The following is a 20,791-nucleotide window of genomic DNA, read 5'->3' as shown; positions in this document are numbered from 1 at the left end:
TTGTGATATAACGCATTTCAAAGTAAACTGAAAGAGAGAGAGAGAGAGGTGTGTGTGTGTGTGTGTGTGTGTGCGCGGGCGCGTGTGTGTTCTAATTATCTACTCTCGTGTTCCCTCCCCTGCCCACTGGTCCAGTTATTCAAGAAAAGAACAGCCTGAACTCCCAAGCTCAGTCTTGTGATGGACCAATCATAGAGCTGAGGGTGTAAGTCTGGCCTATGAATGGCCAGGGAAATGGCTACTCGGGAGTCTCTCATTTGCATGCCTGCACTGATTGGCTAAACCACTGCCCCCTGTGGTGGAAAGCAAGCTCCCAGTTAAGGCGGAGGGAATCCAGTTATCAATCCACGTGAAGGCTTTCGGCTTATTTTGAGGTCCAGGAAGGACGCTCTGTTACCCTTCTGAGCTTCTTAGCCTAATTGGAAGATGGGAAGGAGGGGCAGAATTTAAGATGTGTGGGAAGAGAGGACAGAGGTGCTACTCCCCAAATCACCTTCTGCTGCCCCTTTCTCAGCCCTAACTCTGCCTTCTGCCCCCAACACTCATTCCTTTGTCCCCATCTCCCAAGGCGACCCCCTTATGGAACTGTGACCGGAAGCCCACCCGCTCAAACCCTTCCCCACGTGGAGCTTCTTGTGAGAAATACAAGACACTAGGGACACTGAGAAGGGAAATAGAAATGTTGGGAGGAGATTATAGTTCCCACCAAATCACACAACAGAGCATCTACAGCAGGAAGGTGAGAGACCCCTGGCCCTTTGGCATGTCCTCAGCCTCCACACCTGGGATCAGGGAGGCTGCTGGCAGCTGGGGCCAGGGGCTTCTGGCGGGAGGGGCTGGGCTGGGGACTTGGGATCTGACACCATCTCCACCCATTCACAAGACCTGGCCCTGAGGTTGGGCTGGGGAGGGGGAGGGGGCTGCTTTCTTGCCTTACAGAGACAGTAGGTCCCTGGGAGGCCAGGGCAGGCAGGAGGGGAGCCAAGGCAGCTCAGAAACTAACCCCACAGATGGCACAGACAAGAAAAGGGCTGGGCCAGCCCACCTGATGGGAGGAAAATGGGAAGCACCCAGAGGAGATAAAAGACAACTGCCCCCACCCAAGGGCCAGGGTACTCTTACCTAGCTCTCACTCAACCTCCGGTCAATTACTTCACCCCCGAGACCCCTAGAAGATGAAGAATCCTTCTCAGACATCCCCCACTCCCCATCCCCCACCCACCCCTGCCCAGAGCTAGTCCAACAAGACAACACCTGCGAAGGACTGGAATCTTGGGGACTCCAAGGACAGAATCACAACCCATGGGTAAACTGACAGGCACTCAGGCGTCCTCTCAGTATGTAGAAGCTTTCTCTATTCAAAGCGTCCAGTAATGGAAGCAGTTAAGGTAGTGATCGAGCACAGATCAAGCATTCAAGCCCAGTTTGGACCATCTGTTGTAGAGTATAATTTCTGGACACTTGCATGCACTGGATGAGAATTTTGGCATAATCTGTTGCCTGCCTCCAACTCTTTGATTCTGTGATTCATTCATTTAGCAAATGTTTATTGGTTACCCGCTAGCCCCAGCTTTGTCCCTAACTACTCGTTTCCTCTCTCAAGCCAGTTTCTGTATATAAAGTGAGGGTGTTGGGCCAGTGGCCCTCTAAGGGCTCTTCCAGCTCTAACAGGCTGCCTTGTTCTAAATGCAATCACAAGGAACCACAAAGCCCGCCCTCCTCCCCTGAGGCTCCTTTCTCCCTCTTCTTCCTACACAACGGATAACTTAGCAGAGTTGGGACAGAATGAACTTCTCCTGGCCTGGGATGCTGTGTGAAACAGATGGCCCTGTTGCCATGGAGACCAGGGGGCTATGTGTCCTGGGGGGCTGGGACTGGGTGGGGGCTAAGTCAGGCCCGGGTGATTTACTCCTGCAATAGCCCAGCCTGGGAGTCTACAGGACTGTTAAACAGGAGTGGCTCTAGGCAATGGCTCAGCCAGACAGATCAGAAACCACTTAAGATGAAAGACCCAGAACATCTCTGCCCATGGATGCCTGCTACATCCTGGTTCCCCACCCCCACTGCACAACTTTAGGCCAGTCAGGCCCTTTCTGGTCTAGGAGATTTGACTCCGTCTTCCCACGGGCAAAGCTGGAGGAGCACACAGTCTGTCCTGAAGGACCGGGGATAGAGGCTGCTCGGGAAGGGACTCTCTGGGGATTGAGGGAGACTGACTTCTTGGGCTTGTTGGAAAAAAAGAGTTCTCTGCCAATCAGCCCTGTGCAACCACAGGTGGGCTGCCCCAGGAGGGAGCAAGCTCCCCACCCCTGGAAGCATTCAAATTGGGCTGAGAAGATCCTCTGTCAGAGACTCTCAGAACAACTTCCACATCAAGTAGGAGATTCTAAAGGCGGCTCTTCTAATTCCGAGATCTTGTGACAGCAGAGGCAGCGGGATGGGACGGTCTCGAGCACACACTTTGGAGTCAGACAGACCTGGGCTCAGGTCCCAATTCGGCATCTTACTTACTGTGTGACCTTGAGGAGTTAACTTTCCCTGAACATCTATTTCCTCGCCTGCGAAATGTGAGTCATAATACCGGCTTCATGGGATTTTGGTGGGGGGGAGGATTAAAGCGAAACAAGGCATCTAAAGTGCTTAGAATAATATATTGCACATTTTAAGTACCAAATAAGTGGCGGTTATCATTATTAGTCTGTAATGAGTAAACCTACGCAGAAACGGGAGCTCCACAGCTGTCTGGATTGGACTCAGCCAAGACGCCTGGCTCCTGATCTGCCATTCACCCTGTGATTGTGGGCAGATTTCTTTCTTTTCTTTTCTTTTTTCCTTTTTTTTTTTTTTTTTAGTATAGTTGACACACAATGTTACATTAGTGTCAAGTGTATGACATAGTGATTCAACATCTCTATACATTACGCTCTGCTCACCACACGCATAGCTACCATCTGACCAATTTCTTAAAAGAAAAAAAAAACTCTCTGTGCCTCAGTTTCCTCATCTGCAAAATGAGGCTAATAAGTGCTTACCTCAAGGGATTATTCTGAGGATTGAATTTGCAATCCATGCAAAGGGTTTAGAATAGAACCTAGCACAGAACAAGTGTCCCAGAACCTGTGTGCTCATGTCATTGTCCCTAGCATCTGGTCATCAGTCTCAGCTCTGGGTCACCTTCCCAAAGACTGGTTCTTGACCGGGCTTATTCAAAGATCAAAGTGGGTTTTTTTGGTTTTTTGGTTTTTTGTTGGGAGGGTGAGAACAGGGTTTTGTTTTTTTTGTTGGAAGGGTGAAAACATTTAAATTCTCCTGTTAATAAATTTCAGTTATACACCAGAATGTTATCAACCACAGTCACGGTGTCACACATTAGATCCTCAGGCCTTAGTGATCTTATACCTGAAAGTCTGACCCTTTTACCAACCTCTTCCTATTTCCCCCACTCCTCAGTCTCTGCCAACAACCTTACATTTTATTTCTATGGGCTCAATTTTTTTATTTTTTTATTTTTTTATTTTTTAGCAAAGAGTATCTGTCTTCCTCTGTTTGGCTTATTTCACTTAGCATAATGCCCTATCTGAGGTGAGGGAATGTGTGTTGCTTAACTTGAGGGAGGGAATCGGGTCACCATGTATACGCATATCATCATCATACCACTTTAAATATCTTATAATTTTGTCCATATACATCAATAAAGCTGGGGCAGTGGGGAAAGACAGACATAAAAAACACTGGCGAGGATGCAGAGAAAATGGAACCTCTGTACACTCTTGGTGGGAATGTAAATTGGTGCAGCCACTATGGAAAACAGGAGGAAGGCCCTCACAAAATTAAGACTACTCTACGATCTAGCCATCCCACTTCTGGGTACAAAGCCAAAGGAAATGAAATCAGAATTTTGAAGAGATATTTGTACTCCCGTGGCCACTGCAGCATTATTGCCAGTAAGCCAAGACACAGAAACAACTTAAACATCTACTGCGGGCGAGCGGATAAGGAAGATGTGGTACACATACACCACGGAATATTCATTGACCTTAAAAAAGAACGAGATCTTGACCTTTGCGGCAACAGAATGGCATGTGAGGACATTATCCTAAGTTAGGTAAGTCAGACAGAGAAAGACAAGTACTGGATCCTCTCACTTACATGTGGAATTTTGAAAAGCCAATCCTGTAGAAACAAGGTAGAAACACCTTGGAGCATGATGGTTGCCAGGGGCTGGGAGGTGGGGAAATGGTGAGACGTCAGCCAACGGGCACAGACTTCCCGTTACAAAGAAAATAAGCTCTGGGGACTGAATGTACAGCATGGGGACGACTGTATTAGCTGCAGAAAGAGTAGATCGTAAATGTTCTCACCATAAAAAGGAAATGGTAATTATGTGAGGGCATGGGGGTGTTTGCTAACCCTCCTGTAGTGATCGCTTCACCATGTATACACGTATCAGACCATCACGTTGTATGCCTTAAACCTACACAATATTATATGTCAATTAAATGTCAGTAAAGCTGGGGGGGCAGGAAATAAAGATCAAGTGAGCGAATGAGCCAGCTGTGAGGTGAACAGGAAACCCTCCATGACAAGAAGCGTCTGTGAGCACCTGCCCTGTGCTGGCTGACAGGATGAACAGCAGCCGCTCTTGGAGGGCTTATGCAGAGTTCAGGCAACCAGCACTTTCAGGAAGGAACAATCAAAGAAAGGGTCATAATATCCCTGACGGTATAAGCAGTCAGGCTTCCTGGAAGAGGTGAGAGTTGCATGAGGCATGAAGGAGGGGTGGAAATTTGGCAAGTGTCCACAAATGGGGGAGGGGGCAGGGGAGGGAGCCTTCTGGAAAGGGGATCAGTGAGAGCCAAGACCCAGGGTAGCAGCACATGGCCCTTCTGGAAGACTGTGAAGGACACACAAGGATAGGCCCCAGGGTTCTCTACAGGGCATTTCTGTGTGAGGTCTCAACCTATCAGTGGTAATGCTATGGGCTAGAAATGCCTGGGGGCACTCACCTGGGCCTGCGTGAGCATCCTGCAGACATCTCCCCTTTCCAAACCAACATCATGACTAGATCAGCCCTTGTGGTTCTCATTACAATTGCAAGATATGTTTCAGCAGCAACCACCAGAAAACTTTTAAAAAAAGAAAAAAAAAAAGGATTATTTCTTATAAGACTTGGAAACTACACAGCACACCTGGGGCCACACGGTAAAGTCACAAGTGGAGAGAGGCCACCTGGACCGGGCTTCTATTTTCACGAGGGTCAAGGTTAGAGGCTGAGCGTCCCTCAGGCTCACTCTTTATTGGTGAATTTAAAATACACAGGCGGGAATTTAAAGCACAGAGAAGAGAAAACACAAGTGGCCCCAATTGTCACTTATCAAAATCGGCCACAATCTCTAAAACAGAAAAGCCTCAATTGGAGGAGGTGACTCGGCTTTTTATCCAGCCTGTGGCCAGCTAAATATTTATTCCAGATGGCGAGATCGCGGTCTTTGAAGTGGATGCTCTAGTAATCACAGCATAAACCAGCCTTCGCATTACAAAAAAAGAAAGAAGAAAAAATTGTGAGGGCTTCCACTACTGGCAACTTTGCCTAAAGATGGGGAGAGCAGAGAATTCAGAAATAAGGTTCAAGCTTGCCAGGGAAGGCAGGGATCTGGGTCCATTTCCTCCTAGTACTTGAACGACCTTGAGTAAGTTATGGTTCTAAGCCTCAGTTTTCTTTTCCTTACCAGGACACTTATACATGCCCCTAAAATGTAACACTAAGCGAACATGCATATGCAGCACATGGAAGGCAAGGGTACTACTACTCAGTGAGAACTATGGTTTGGCCTGTGAATGATGAAGAGTGAGGGAAGCTTTTTCCTGTTATATATTTTTTAATTCCAGTATAGTTAACAGTGTTGTATCAGTTTCAGATATAGAATATAGTGATTCATTGCTTCCATACCTTACTTATTGCGCTCATCACAATAAATGTACTCCCCTTCACCTGTTTTACTCATTCCCCCACTCACCTCCCCTCTGGCAACCATCAGTTTGTTATCTGTAGTTGAGAGTCTCGTTCTCGACTTACTTCCTTTGTCCTTTATTCTTTTGTTTCTTAAATTCCACATAAGAGTGAAATCATATGGTATTTGTCTTTCTCTCACTTATTTTACTTAGCATTATATCCTCTAGAGCCATTTATGTTGTTGCAAATCGCAAGATTGCATTCCTTTTTTACAGCTGAATCATATTCTAGTGTGTGTGTGTGTGTGTGCGCGCGCGCGTGTGTGCGCGTGCGCACATGTGTCCTTATCCATTCATCTGTCAGTGGACTTTTGGGCTGCTTCCATAATTTGGCTATTGTAAATAAACACAGGGACACAGGGCACCTGGGTGGCTCAGATGATTAAGCATCTGCCTACAGCTCTGGTCATGATCCCGGGGTCCTGGGGTTGAGTCCCACATCAGGCTCCCTACTCAGCGGGGAGCCTGCTCCTCCCTCTGCCTCTGCCTCTCTCCCTGTGTGTCTCTCATGAATAAACAAAAATGTTTAAAACTCTTTTAAAAAATAAATAAAATAAACATAGGGGTGCATATATCTTTTCAAATTAATATTTTCATATTCCTTGGGTAAATACCCAGTAGTAGAATTACTGGATCATATAGTAATACTATTTTTAATTTTTTGAGGAACCTCCATGCTGTTTTCCACAGTGGCAGCACCAGTTTGCATTCCCAGCAAACGAATAAGGGTTCCTTTTTCTCCACATCCTCACCAACACTTGTTTCTTGTGTTTTTTATTTTAGCCATTCTGGCAGGTGTGAGATGATATCTCATTGTGTTTTTGATTTGTGTTTCCCTGCTGATAAGTGATGCTGAGCATCTTTCCATGTGTCTGTTGGCCATCTCTCTGTCTGTCTTCTTTGGAGAAGTGTCTGTTGATGTCTTCTTCCCACTTTTAATTGGATTATTTGGTTTTTTTGTGCTAAGTTGTATTGATATATTTGGATACTAACACATTATCAGATATGTCATTTGCAAATATCTTCTCCCATTGAGCAGGGTGTTTTCTTTTTGTTGACCTTTCCCTTGGCTGAGCAGAAGCTTTTTATGTTGATGTAGTCCCATTTTCCCCAATATGTTTTAAGGAAATGAGTCATTGCATGGTAGGAAAGACGGATTGGAGTGGGGCAAGGAGACGTCTAAGAACTAGATTTTGAGATAGTGGTTCATGAGTAATGTAATGCTGCTTCAAAATTTAGTGGAGAAAATACAGACTGATAGGAGGAAAAAGCAAAGGACCCAGCAGAGCAGAAATCGGCAAATAATGAAGAGCAAGAACTCACCAGTGACATCACACTTTTAAGAAAGGGAGGGGGGTTAAGAGAACAGGAGAAGAAAGGACTGATGGGAAAAGGGTGAATAGTTCCACATTGGAAACCCTGATCGTCACAAAATGCGAATGTTCTATATTCAGTCAACAAACATATGTCGAGCCTACAGTGTGCACTAAGAATATAAATATAAACAGACATGGTTCCTGCCCCAGGGACTTTATGGTATCAGTGGGGGAAGCAAAGACATCAACAAATGCACACAATGAAGTAGAACAGATGCTTTTATCCACAGTAGCAGTCTAAGTAGACCGCAGAACAAAAAGGTGATTGATTTCATCAGACTTCAAGGAGGAAGTTACTCAAGGACTGTGTAAATGTTCTCCAGGAAGACTGTGGGGGGAAAACATACTCCATATGGAGGCAAAGCCTGAGAAAAATACCAGTGAGTGAAACATGACATGTTCTAGACTTAGAAGTCACTCTGATACTTGGGACTGTCATATCCAGAGCTAAGGCTGCAGATGCCTACAGACACCGTGGCACAGAGAGCAGCGTGGGCCATAAAAGGGAAAGAGGGAAGCATCAAGAAGAATGTTGTGTTGGAGGTATTGGAACCCTAATGGGAGTTCAGGATATGGGTTTCCTGTCAGAGGAGCATTCAAACAGGAAGAATTAAGGACAATTCTTCCTTTAAGGTCAGAAGGAAGGAAGAAAGAGAAGATAAAATCATGTTGAAGTAAAGAGTGGTGAACTGACTTGCCTAGGAGGTCCACCCTTGACTTTCCCAGAAAATCAGAGCCAAGAGCATTCGTTTGTTTTTTTTTAAAGATTTTATTTATTTATCTGACAGACAGAGATCACAAGTAGGCAGAGAGGCAGAGAGAGAGAGGAAGGGAAGCAGGCCCCCTGCTGAGCAGAGAGCCCATGTGGGGCTCAATCCCAGGACCCCAGGATCACGACCTGAGCTGAAGGCAGAGGCTTTAACCGACTGAGCCACCCAGGTGCCCCAAGAGCATTAGTTTAAACAAAAAAGTAGGGAATGGGGGAGGGTCCATAGGTTGAAGAGGGGTAAAAAAGAGCACAATTACTAATATCAGAGACTTAACAGGGCCTATTGAAAGAGGGACTATTACTATATTTTCCACAGACATTAGAAGGGTAATAAGAACATTATGAGCAACTTTAGACAAACTGGACACATTCCTTGAAAAATACAGATTACTAAAACTGACACAAGATAAAATAGAAAAATTTAAATAGCCTTTTATCTACTAAATAAAGTTAATTTGTTATGAAAAATCTTTCTACAAGCAAAATTCCATAACTGGAGGTTTTCACTATGAATTTAATCAAACATTTAAGAAAGAAATAATATTAATCCTATACAAACTCAGAAAAATAGAGGAACATGAACATTCCTAACTTGATTCATGGTGCTAGAATAACCCTGATAGTAAAACCAGACAAAAACATTACAAAAGGGAAAAAAAAAAGAAAGAAAGACAAATCAATATCCCTCAAGAACATAGATCCTTAACAGATTATTAGCAAATAAAACCAGAAATACACAAAAAGATACATCACAAGCAAGTAGGTTTATCCTAGGAATGCAAGATTGTTTGAACACTCAAACTCATTAATGTGATTCACTACATTAACAACATAAAGAAGAAAAACCATGACTGTTTTTATAAAATCTAATACCTGTTCATCTTTGTTTTTAAATCAGAGAAAATTAGGAGAAGAAGGAATTTCTTCAACCTGATAAAGTACACCTATGAAAAACTAGAGCTAACACTATATTTAGTATAGTTAATATACATTCTCCCTAAGATTAAGAACAAAGCAAAGATGTGCACTCTCACTACATTCATATAATGTTTCATTGGAGGTTTTGGCCAAGGCAATAAAGCAAGATAAAGAAATAAAAGGCACAGAGATCAGAAAGGAAGAACTAAAACTTTATGCACAAGTGATATGATTTTTTTTTTTATGTAGAAAATCCCAAGTAACCAACAAAATAGCAACAAGGTGGAATAAATGAATTTAGCAAAGTCACAAGGTAAGGGCACCTGGGTGGCTCAGTAGGTTAAGCTCTAGCCTGATCATGATCCCGGGTCCTGGATCATGACTCCGGGGTCCTGGATCAAGACCCTTCAGAGTTATATGTAATATATAAATTGATCCCGACTCTTCCTGCTTTATCTCTACTCTCTCTCTCTCTCTCTCAAATTAATAAGTAAAATCTTAAAAAAGAAACACAAGATAAAAGAGCAATATTCACTATATCCACATACTAGCACAAACCACTGCAGCACGAAGACATTTTTTTTCTAAAATTTCATTAACAATACAGCAAAAAAAAATTTTTTTAATACTTAAAAATAGATTTAACAAAAGATGTACCAGAACTATACACTGAAAACTGCTTAAAAATTCTGAGAACATTTAGGAAGCCTTAAATAAAATGTTTCTGTCTTCTGGAAGACTCAATATTGTTCAAACATTAATTCTCTCCAAATATTAAGTCTCACCAATAGATCTACATTTGAACACAATCCTAATCCCATTTTCAGCAGGCTTTACTTGTAATAGTTGATAGACTTATTCTAAAATTTTTATGGAAATGCAAAGGACTTCTAGACTATCCAAGGCAATCTGAGGTTAATGTTAATTAAGGACTAACTTCAGGCTTGTATAAAGCTGGTAAACTGTCTTGGAGACAGGATGTAGTAAAGCTTGGTACACAGAAAGATGTTGACAAAGAAATATGTATAATTCAACAGAACACAACAGAGAACCCAGAAATAGACTGACATGTATATGACCATTTGATTTTCAATGAGGAGCCAAAATGATTCTATGGATAAAGCAGTCTTTTCAACAGGTGTGGTTGGCACAATTGGCTAATAATACGGAGAAACATAAACTGATCCTTACCTCACAAAATACGCAAAATTTAATTTGAGGTGAATGACAGACTTAAAGGTAAAGGGTAAAACTATAAAGCTTCTAGAATAAAACATAGGAGACCTACAGATGGGCAAAAGTTTTTTAGGCGGGAAGCAAAAAATAATAATTATCAAAGTAAAAAAAATCACCATTTAGATTTTATAAAAATTAAAAACTCTGCTCATCAAAAACCTCATTAAGAAAATGATAGTGTGCGGTGGCTGCACACAGTGGCCTCCTCAGTGGTGTACGCAGTCTGTTGCTGCATAGGGGCTGTCCTAAGGGACCTTGGAGACTACATTTTTCAGTGAACATGTCTGATCTCACACTGTCTCCCAATCTAGGCTCCAGTCAGGTATTTGGGGTGTCTTTGGAAAGCCCCAGGGCACAGTGACCATGGTCCACACTCGCCAAGTCATCATGTCCTTCCACGCCAAGCTACTGAACAAGAAACATGTGGCTGAAGCCCTTCACAGAGCCAAGTTCAAGTTCGCCGGGGCCAGGTGACCCCACATCTCCAAGAAGTGGTGATTTACCAAGTTTGATATGGATGAATTTGGAGATATGGCAGCTGAAAAGCAGTTTATCCTGCTTGGCTGTGAGGTTAAATACATTCCTAATTATGGCTCCCCTTGGACAAATGGACAAATGGTGACTTGTGCACTCCTGAGAGATTCTGCATCGTGCCGTCCTTACTCACGCCCCACCAATAAAGCCTACTTCCTATCCAAGAAAGAAAATGGATAATAAGTCACAGATTAGGGGGAAATATTTGCAAAACATGTCCATTAAAGAAATTATACCAAGTATATATAAGGAACAAAAACACAATAAAAGCACAAACAACCCGATAAAGAGAAGGGAAAATATTTGAAGACATTTCAAAATAAGGTGGCTATATTAAAGGTATCCTGCTCTATGGCCCAGCATTTCCACTTTAAGGTATTTACCCAAAAGAAAAGAAAATATACATCTACAAAAATACTTTTACAATAACATTCACAGTAGCCCCTAACTGGAAACAACTCCACACAAAGGGGGAAAAGGGAAAAACAAATTGTTACTACTACTCAGTGATAGAAAAGGAAGAAAGTGGCGACACATGCAGGAAAATGGGTGAATTCCCAAAACATGAAGAGTACAAACTATTTGGTTCCATTTACATGAAATCCTAGAAAGGTTTTTTTAAAAAAATGAAAACTGATTGCTGCTGCAAGATAAGATCCATGATTGACTGGAAAGGAGCATGAGGAGACTTTCTATGTGATAGAAATGTTCCATATCTTGGTAGGGATTTGGGTTACACATGTGTAAGAAGTTGTCAAATCTTCTGGAAGAATATACTTATAATCTGCGTTTTTTAACCATTTTACTGATACAAACTTAACACCCCCTGACACATACACACACACACACACACACACACACAAAGAACCACTAGCAAACACTGAATTCTGCTTCATGATATACATGATGAAGTGTTGAAGTGTTTGGAGTAACATATACTGATGGTCTGTGTCTTACTTTACAGTATGCCAAAAATAAGATGATTGAGGAGTAGACATATGGATAGGAGAGAGAGCAAAATGTTCACATTCGTAGACTCTACATGCTGAGTACTCAATGGCGAGTCCTTAGAGTTCTTTTCATGTTTAAAATTTCATAATAAACATTTGGGGAATGGGGAGTCCAAAGAGGGGATGCAAAGCTGGTCAAAAATGGAAAAAACTCAGAAGAGCCTTGGGGTGAGAGCAGGAAGGAGTGGTCAGGGTTTCGTGGGTGAAATAAGGGATCAGCTAGGCTGCTACAGCCCTTGTGCATCAGAAAGTCAGTCAGCATGAGTCCCAGCAGTTCTGTCAACAGTCATGCCCAGCCGGCCTGATCACACCTATCAAATAGGACATCTGAGGGACCGCATGGTGCCATCCACATTTTCTATCTCCCAATGAGTGTCCCTCCCCCTAGGACTGGAGGTTCCCCAGGGCAGGGACTAGGTCTCCCCCATCAGAGTAAGTGCTTACTTTAAGTAGGACCTTGGTCTTTCCCCATCACACCAGGAGCTTCCTAAGGCTAGAAGTTGTCTTTTCCATCAGCTTGGGAATGCTCTTAGCATGGGGACTAACTCCACCACCGGAAGACCTCTCTGGATGTACCTGCCATTTGATAGGGGATTTTCAGAGGCCTGCTCGTGGTTTCTTGTGTTTCCCCCCCATGATTCCCACTTGGGCTGTGCAGGCTGAGCGCACACAGCAGAGAGTGAGGGAGGAATGATTGACAGTATCCAAGCAGGAACGCTCTAACTTCAATCATCCCAGAAGCCGACACTCACTTACATTTAGCCGGGGAACAGCAACATTAATTCAGGGTAGTGATTGAGACTCTACACGCCCTGAAGTGAAGAAATTCTAACTTGAGGTTCCCCCAGCAACTGTAGCTGGGCAACGTCACCCCCAGGCATTGGCAGCAGGTCACAGAGCTCAACAGCTTATTGGGCAGTTGGAAGCACGTCCGCCCTCACACACCTGGGCTCACAGGAGTTGGGGGGGGGAGGGTGCCCAGATATCCAGAGAAAGGAGGATGGTGCAGAGGCCCCAGGAAGAAGAACAGACAGGAAAAGAAAGAGGGGCAAGAGCCGAAGTGTTTTCTCTGCTTCTCTTCTTTAGAGGACTCCATGAGACAACTAGTATATCTCCCCCTTATCTCATTCTCTCCCCTCTCTTCCTGCGCACCCCACCCCCGCCACTGTCTCATGAATATACAGATGCACAGCTTAAAATATGACTCATGCTCTCAAGGGTAAGTTCCCTAGCAACTGATGACACATTTCCAAGGGGCTCCATGATTGGACAACAGACACCTAGCTGAGAAATGGAACAAACTTGGTTATTGTATGGGATACAGGATCTATTCATCTCCCATCCTTCAAGCCTATTTCTCCCAGAGCCTTCCCCAACCTTAGACCCCTATAAGTTTGATTAACTTCCAGATTTTCTTTCGGACTCAGTTTCTAATGTGATAATACAGCTTGTTTTTATTATTCTGGGTGAGATGGAGAGAGGGCCATTAAGCTAGGCCATGAGAACTAATCTCCCATTTTCTATGTCAGAGTTTTTCAATGTCAGAGTTTTTCAATGTTGCTTCCAGTCATTGGAGACTAAATAGCCTAAGAGGTCTTTTCTACAAAATGACTAGCTCCTGCAAAAACAGACTTAAGTGCATTTCTAGGGTCAACATAAGTAAGAAAAATATGTAATAGTCCCATCCATCCCCCAAAATTACTGAAACTAGGGCAAGGAGTAATAAGAAGCAAGGTAACTCAAAAGACAGGTGTTAGGACAAGACGAGGATACTTACTTCCACCACTGCTATTTAAACTACTAGAGCAATTAGACAAGAAAAATAAATAAGAAGCATCCATGTTGGAAGGCATGAAGTAAAACTACTTATGTTTATAGATGACATGATCCCATATGTATAAAATCCCAAATAACTCACAAGGAAGCTGTTAAAGCTAGCAATTTAGCAAAGTTGTATGGTGTAAGATCATTTGTGTTTCTATGTACCAGCAATATAGACAAGGAAGTTAAGAGAATAAAAATATTTATAATTGCATCTAAGAAAATAAAATATTTAGGAATAGACTTAACCAAGGAGATAAAAGACTCATACATTGAAAACCACAAAAATGGTCAAAAGAAATTAAAGAAGACCTAACTAAATGGAAACTTAAGGGAGCAAAATTTACCACCCCAAAAGGCATCTCTTTGGCATGTGGGTTATTTTAGGTTGATTATTTTTAAGAAATAGGAGACTCAAGAAGTTTTTCTTTTTTGCCTCCCCTCTTGCTGTTTAAAAGAAATATAGACAGAGAAACTGTTCCAGGAAGGGAGGTATCACCCTAGACAACTACAGTATAATGTGAACTAGGTGTGGTAGACAGGAAGGAACCCAACAAAGTCATGTTAAAATTCCTCTGTGTCCCATTGTTTCTGCACAATCCAGCAACTATTTGTTTTCCAAATATTTACTCCTTTTCATGCTCCTATGAATTGTCTTCCTTCTCTTCCAGACCCATACCCCCTTCTCCTTAGCTTTAGATGGCATATAAGCCCCAGTTGCCCAACTGCCTGGAGGCCTCATATTCTTATGGAGTTCCTGTAAGTGCATGATTAAATCTGATTTTCTCCTGTAGCCTATTCATATCAATTTAATTCTTAGACCAGCCAAAAGAACCTCAAAAGTAGAGGAAAATTTTCCCTCCCCAACAAACATATCACATATTCATAGGTAAGAAGACCATATTGTTAAGATGCCTATACTAACTGAAGTGATCCACAGATTCAATGCAATCCTTATCAAAATTCCAGTAGCCTTTTTTTTCTGAAATAAAAATAAAATAATAATGAAATAAAAAAGAATCATAATTAATAACCATAATTATAAATAAATAAAATCAATAAAATGAAATAAAAATAAAGCCAATCTTTAAATTCATGTGGAGATGTAAGAGGACCCTAAACAGCCAAAACAATGTTGATAAATAATAACAAAGTCAGAGGACTCACAATTCCTCAATATCACAACTCACTACAAAACCATAATAAGCAAGAATATGGTAACTGGCATTGAAAGGTATTATCAAAAAATTGAAAAGACAACCCAAAGAATAAGAGAAATTACTTGCAAATCATTTGACCTCAGATACTGGAATTATCCCACTAGAGTGTAAGCTGCATGAAAGCAGGTATTTTTATATATTTTCTTTACTGCTGAACTTCCTACTTCTCCAACAGAAACTGGCACATAGTAGGCATTAAATAAATACTTGATGGACAGTCAGATAGAAAAATAAAATGAATATGAATAAATGTTTAAAGGAAACTTGCATATTAAGGCCTTTTAAGACATTTACCGAAGGCCACACAGCTAAAAAGTGGCAGAATCCAGGACTCAGTCCAGGAGTGTCTGACACCAACACTGGGTCCTTAACCTCTATGTTATAATTCTGCTTCCCCAGCAACCCAAGGAAAACCAAGGTTTGTTTTTTTAAACATTTTTATTTATTTATTTGACAGACAGAGATCACAAGTAGGCAGAGAGGCAAGCAGAGAGAGAGGAGGAAGCAGGCTCCCTGCGGAGCAGAGAGCCCAATGTGGGGCTCGATCCTAGGACCCTGGAATCATGACCTGAGCCGAAGGCAGAGGCTTTAACCCACTGAGCCACCCAGGCACCCCCAAGGTTTGTTTTTTTAAAGGGAGACAGGAGAGTGGAAGTTTTCAGGCCATGTCCAACTTGAGTTGTTTCTTAGTTAAGATTCCATCTGGACTCCCTCTCAACACCTACTTGCCTTTCGAAGAAAACATTTCCCAGGAAATAGGCACCCCATGTCTTTCCATACATGTGAATAGAGTGGGAGGAAGGGAGAGTTGTTGAGGGTTTTTTGTTTTTTTTTTCTTTCTTTTCTCCTTTTTTTTTGTTTTTTGTTTTTTGTTTTTGGAAACTGTCCGGGGGATGTGGTGCTGCTACTGGTGGTGGCAACTGCCACAATCAGAGCTGTTTCGAAGCAAAGAACTAATTTACTGCATGAATGACTTTAGCTCAAAAGAAGAAATAAGGACGATCAGGCGTCCTAAGGGAGCAGAATAATAGGGTAATTTACACGGGGAGATGAGGGAGATGGGAGAAACACACAGGGTAATTCTTCTGTACAATCTTCATTTTATATTTTTGCCCTTTTTCCCTTTGCCTCTCTGGGGACAAAGCCTCAGCTCAGAGATGCTTCCTGGTCATCCCCAGGGTTGATATCTGAAAAAAATGAAAGGGCAAGGGAGAGGAGGCTTCTCAAACTGAGGAAGAGAAGGTCAAGAGGTGGTTTCACGGCTGTTCTCTAATGCCAGCTTCTACTGGGAGGATGGTCTGTGGGAGGCTCCCATTAAGCCTTGTGGTTGGTAGGGGATTACAAAGGACAGCTTCAGAGTCTGCATGCTGTGTACAAAGGATCTGCTATCCGTACCACTAGCTTGGGCTGGCCGCAAGCTAAGAGCTCACTATTAACCCCTATTATAGCCTGAATGTCTATGTCCACCCTAAATTCATATGTTGAAATCCTAGCTTTGAGTGTGACAGTATTAGGAAGTGGGGGCCTTTGGGATGTAATTAAGTCATGAAGGTAGAACACTCATGAATGAGATTAGTTCTCCTACAAAGGAGTTGGTAGAGATCTCTCTCACACTCTCTCTACTATGTGAGATCATAAGAAGTGGGTAGTCTACAACCCACAAGGGAGCTTTTACCAGAACCCAACCATACTGGCAATTTGATGTCAGACATCCAGACTCCAAAATGGCAAGAAATAAGTTTTTGTTGTTTATGTCATCCTGATCTATGGTAATTTATTGTAGCACCCCAAATTGACTGAGACCACCTCAGATTCTTATTTTCCAAGCACAGAGAAGACAAGAGCTGGAAGGACCCTTGGACAGCATTTAGTCCAAGACACACCTAATCCACATCAAGGAAACCACCAAGGCTTGGGTTCTAGGACTTACGTCAGAGCATACTAGTTAGCCTTGGGCTTTCTCGTGGGGAAAGTCAAGATTGTCATCTTCGCTGGCATCTGTGAGGATCAAATGAGATGGTGCCTGACAAAGCACTTTGTAAACTACACAGTACCACATGAATGTGAGGTATTGTTGTTATCTGTCAATGAATGAAGCTCAGTCCCAGAGGGGTTAAGCGACTCATCCAAAGTCACACTGCAAGTAAATGCAGAACAAGGGCTTGAACACATGTGGCCTCCAGAGACAATGTGGTATAGCGGTTAACGGTTTAGACTTTGGAGCAGGCTGCTCGGTCTGCCATTTGCCACTTAGAATAAGTTGGTTAAGGTCCCTGTATTTCGATTTTACCATTTGTCAATTAGGGATAATAATAGGACTGACCTCATAGAGTTGAGTGATTGTATGAGTTAACACATGTGAAGAACTTAGAACAATGCCCACAAATGGCATCTAGTAAGTGCCAGCTATCACGACTATTCAGGGGATATGGGTTAAACCCAGAGATTTTAAATTATGTGGGGATTCCCCTTGTGGAAGCTTTCCAAGTCCAAGAATGAAGAAGTGAGAGTCATGTTCAGCAACAGGTATTCAGGTTAAGATGAGGTAGAGCTTCCGGTCTAGTAGAACAACAAGGTCCTTCCTTGGTGTCAGGGGACCTGAGTTCTGGTCCCAGCTCTCCACCTGAGGCAATCTTTCTGAGGCTCTAGGATCTTGTCTGTAAAATGAAACTGACAGTTCTTTCCCAACTTATCCATACTATAGGGCTCTGCTTACACCCAAGTGGAAAGACTCATCAACTACAAAGTTCTACAGCCATATTAAGATTATTCCTGGCAGTATAGATCACTGAAATAACTGTTGCAGGAGAGAGGAGGAAAGGGTATGACTTTTCTCACCTCTGAAAAAATGAGAACAAGAGCCAGCTTACAGAATATTGGGTTGCCATCTGACAGGGGAAGGATGCTCAGGGTTTTCTGTGGCATAAGCCTGGTCAGGGTCCTCCCCAGAATACACACAAGGGAGGTGGAAGAGGGTAAGTCAGCTACCTGTCCCACACCAACCTCCACATCCTACAACATTCACAGATAAGAAACCAAGCTAATTATATATCTCTACATCTTTCAAAGTCCCATATCTCATGCTACCCCTCCTTCAGAAAGATGGCCTAGAGTCCCCCAGCAAGTGACCCTCACCCCTTTCCCCAGGATAGTTCTGCTGCTTATATAAATGGCTAAATCTCAATTAATTGGGCATGGAAGGAAGCCGCAGATAGAGCTGAGTTACAAATAAAAATGTAGTCAATCCTCCATCACATGTTATCTGTGGGTAAGGGAACACTGGACCCAGAGGTACTCACTTCTCAGAAGGGGCTTGGAAGTTGGGGGCAGGGGTAATGAATGCAATGGCAGAAAGGAATTAACCTTGGGATCAGAAGGGATCCCAAGCTGGAGAAGGGACAGAGAAGATGAGGTGGGCTCTTCCGGCTGGGAGATAAGTAGGGGCTTGGATATGACCCTCCGACAAGGAATCACAGACATTCTCCCTTCACAAAAGAGGTCTTAATATGCACTACTCACCTCTTCTAGGTCCCTTTGTGGGAGTTAAGCACATCCCAGTTCTTAAAGTATTTTAGCCACAGGTAATGTATTAGTTAGCCCCCAGATAATGACATGGCAATAGTCTTACTGTTATACAGCCCATATTACATAGTCTTATTGTTATAACATCCCCTATTACGTTATCACTTATTTGTTACTTTCACAACTCCCCCACCCATCAGATTGGGAATACTTTGAGGGAAGGGATTGTGTCTAATTCACTTTACACCCCTGTGTCCAGAGCCTGGCATACCATAGGTGCTCATCAAATTTTGTTGAAAGCATGTTTGTTGAATTTAGAGATTAGAATGTATCACTCGTTGTTAGAGACATTTCTGGATAATGGCCAACTGTGCCTCTAAGCCTTTTCTAGAACTCAGGGAGGGGAAAAAAAACCCTACTCTACAAATCCACCTTTGTCTTGTGAACCTGACAGATCAGGGGAGGTCACAGAAACCCTTATCAGATGGGAAGAGAGGAGCCTAAGCTCAAAAACCAGCTCCAGAGCTGAGTTCTCAATGTTGACAGTGGCCATGACTCACTGAATAAAAATTGGGTTGGTGGGGGGAGAAAAACCCAAGGAATACTTCAAAACATTCTATTTCCATGTGGCAAGCTGGAACCTGGGCAATTGGAAGGGCCTGGGCTGGCATTGTCCTTGGAGTTAGCAGAGAGAGAGGTACTCTACTGATGAGGCTGGAGCCAGGAAAAACAGAAGGACTAGGAGGGAAAATAACCTGCCACCAAAATGCTCCAGTCTTATGGACCAGTATCACATTTGATGATAGCTCACGAAACACAACAGGACTTTCATTATTCATGGTGTTTCAAGAAAAAAGCTCTTTCTGCTTCTGCTCTATGCTGAACCATTTTTAAATTACCTGGAGTTGGAAACCAGTTTGAGAGCTCCAGGTTGGCAACCTGCACCCACCTTTAAGGAGGGCCAAGCCCCCAAAGCTGATCCAAATCCATCATAAAGTCTTAGCAAGTGAAGCCAGTATTACTGAAGATTTCATCGGAAGATGAAAGATAGGGTTACACTGCATACCACAGAGCAAAACTTAATGAAAATGTTGATTAGAAAAACAACAACAAGCAAACAACATCCTGCTTCCTACATCCCAATGTTATCATTACCCATCTGACCTGAACACTGGGCCCATGCTCCTTGGAGGCTGGCTACAGTTTTATATACACTGACCTACCCCATCCCAGACCTCCATCTATTCAACAATAAGCAGTCACAAGAACTCCATAAAGGGGCAGTAATTGCCACAAACAGAAACACGACAGTTGCTCTCTGTTACCTGTACATGAGTGTTTCTGCTTAATGTGTAAAATCACCTATTCGATGATCGAATGAGCTCCATATTTATGGTTGTGGCTGTTACATTGCTATAGCCTGTGGTTTTATGGCCCTAATTTTATAATAAACTGTAGTTTTAATTTTTCTCCTTCTTCCCTGTAGCCAGAGTCTCCTGGATGTGGGGGAAGGGAGAGGGTTCCTGTCCAATCGCTCTAGGCCACCTGTCACAGCAAAAAATCCTCACTAGAGCCAAACCGACCCACCTGCTCCTTCATCAAAGAAGAAGGTCACCTACCCTGTGGGGAGGAGGCCTGAGCAGCCCAGATGCCCTCCGTGTCGGAGGCCTGAGCTTTGAAAAGTAGCAAGTTCATCCTGTAAGTGTGCCAGGACAGTGCCAGCTGTTCACAGCCCCCAGGAGATGCCAAAGCTAGGGCAAAGGGAAGGCAAGGGTCAGGAAAAGGAGGCCTGCCAGTTGGAGGACCTGACCCTAGCCATAGGCAGAGCATCCTTAAAAAGAGAGAAAGGGGGAGGGCAGATAACAAGCTTCTGTCTCTGTCCAAGGTGCTGACTCATGCTAATAAACTTTATCCTGATTGTTTTCTAAACCCAGGATTCTGGTGACTCTCATCCTGCTTCCTTTGCTTTTACTTCCTTTCTTGATGACATTTTAGCAATTTTTACACTGAAGCAGAATAAACAGAATCCTGATTTGTGTTTCACAACTGATGCAATTGGTTTCTAGTTATGTTGACAAATCCATCACATTACCAACATTTACAGGAAAGTGTTTTCCTTTGGGCATTCGAGGGGGCTCTTCTCCCTTAACACAGTTACTACTCACAAATTCCCTGTACACAATGTAGGTGAGAAGTGGAGAAAGAACGGCATCAGCAGGAGATACTGGGTGAGTAGAGTGTGTCCCAGCAGGATGTCTCCCCACCTGCAGATTTAGTATTCTAGGGAGCCACCAAATGACCCTTGTGGAGAAGAGTGGGCTGTTTGAACATTTCCAATCTTGCAAAGCCACTTAGTGTGACAAAAACTCTCCC

General features: G+C 43.0%; 1 long non-coding RNA gene and 1 pseudogene across 1 annotated transcript in view; one reads left to right on the top strand and one right to left on the bottom strand.

The window, feature by feature from the left end:
- LOC131816507 (uncharacterized) overlaps window positions 1–12,700 on the bottom strand; it is a 30,002-nt gene extending 17,302 nt beyond the window's left edge. Inside the window, exons 1-2 of the long non-coding RNA XR_009348084.1 lie at window positions 12,612–12,700; window positions 5,007–5,126 (exon numbers count right to left, since the gene is read on the bottom strand). This is a non-coding gene — a long non-coding RNA (uncharacterized LOC131816507). The remainder of the gene's footprint in view (window positions 1–5,006; window positions 5,127–12,611) is intronic.
- On the top strand, window positions 10,456–10,578 carry LOC131817214 (small nucleolar RNA SNORA70; annotated as a pseudogene).
- Window positions 12,701–20,791: the final 8,091 nt, after the last annotated feature.

This window comes from Mustela lutreola, chromosome 15, assembly GCF_030435805.1.
Source record: "Mustela lutreola isolate mMusLut2 chromosome 15, mMusLut2.pri, whole genome shotgun sequence".
Lineage (NCBI taxonomy): Eukaryota > Metazoa > Chordata > Mammalia > Carnivora > Mustelidae > Mustela > Mustela lutreola.
Note: the sequence above shows the minus strand (reverse complement) of the source record. Positions and strands in the feature narration are given on the sequence as shown.